The sequence below is a fragment of the Dendrobates tinctorius genome, unplaced genomic scaffold (genome assembly GCF_039654945.1).
Source record: "Dendrobates tinctorius isolate UK_male_01 unplaced genomic scaffold, ASM3965494v1 ptg000374l, whole genome shotgun sequence".
Taxonomy (NCBI): domain Eukaryota; kingdom Metazoa; phylum Chordata; class Amphibia; order Anura; family Dendrobatidae; genus Dendrobates; species Dendrobates tinctorius.
Genome location: NW_027362040.1, coordinates 934,615 through 935,000, shown reverse-complemented (window position 1 = coordinate 935,000; position 386 = coordinate 934,615).

Genomic DNA, 386 nt, shown 5'->3' with positions numbered 1-386 from the left:
GGTCAGAATATTTACCGAACACCAGAGAAACAAAATCACAACCATTCCAAACTGGATGTCAGTTTTTATTTTCTTCATTATAGAAGTTTTTCCAGTCCCATGAAATCTTTTACAAACATGACAATGGTATACAATAATAAACCTAGTAATTCTCTCCTTACTAATCCAGTGAGCCTCTCATGCTGACATTATTGAGGTTACATGAAAACCAAAAAAGCAAATAGAGCCCTAAAATTTAATTTTTATTAATATATTAAAAGTGCAACACTTCAAACAATCTTCTAAAAATTCTGTAGGGGTATAGTCATAGATAGGGCTTTCCATGGTTCAGTCAGAGGCACCCAATACATATTCAGGATACATGTAACTAGTTGTGGGGACTATCT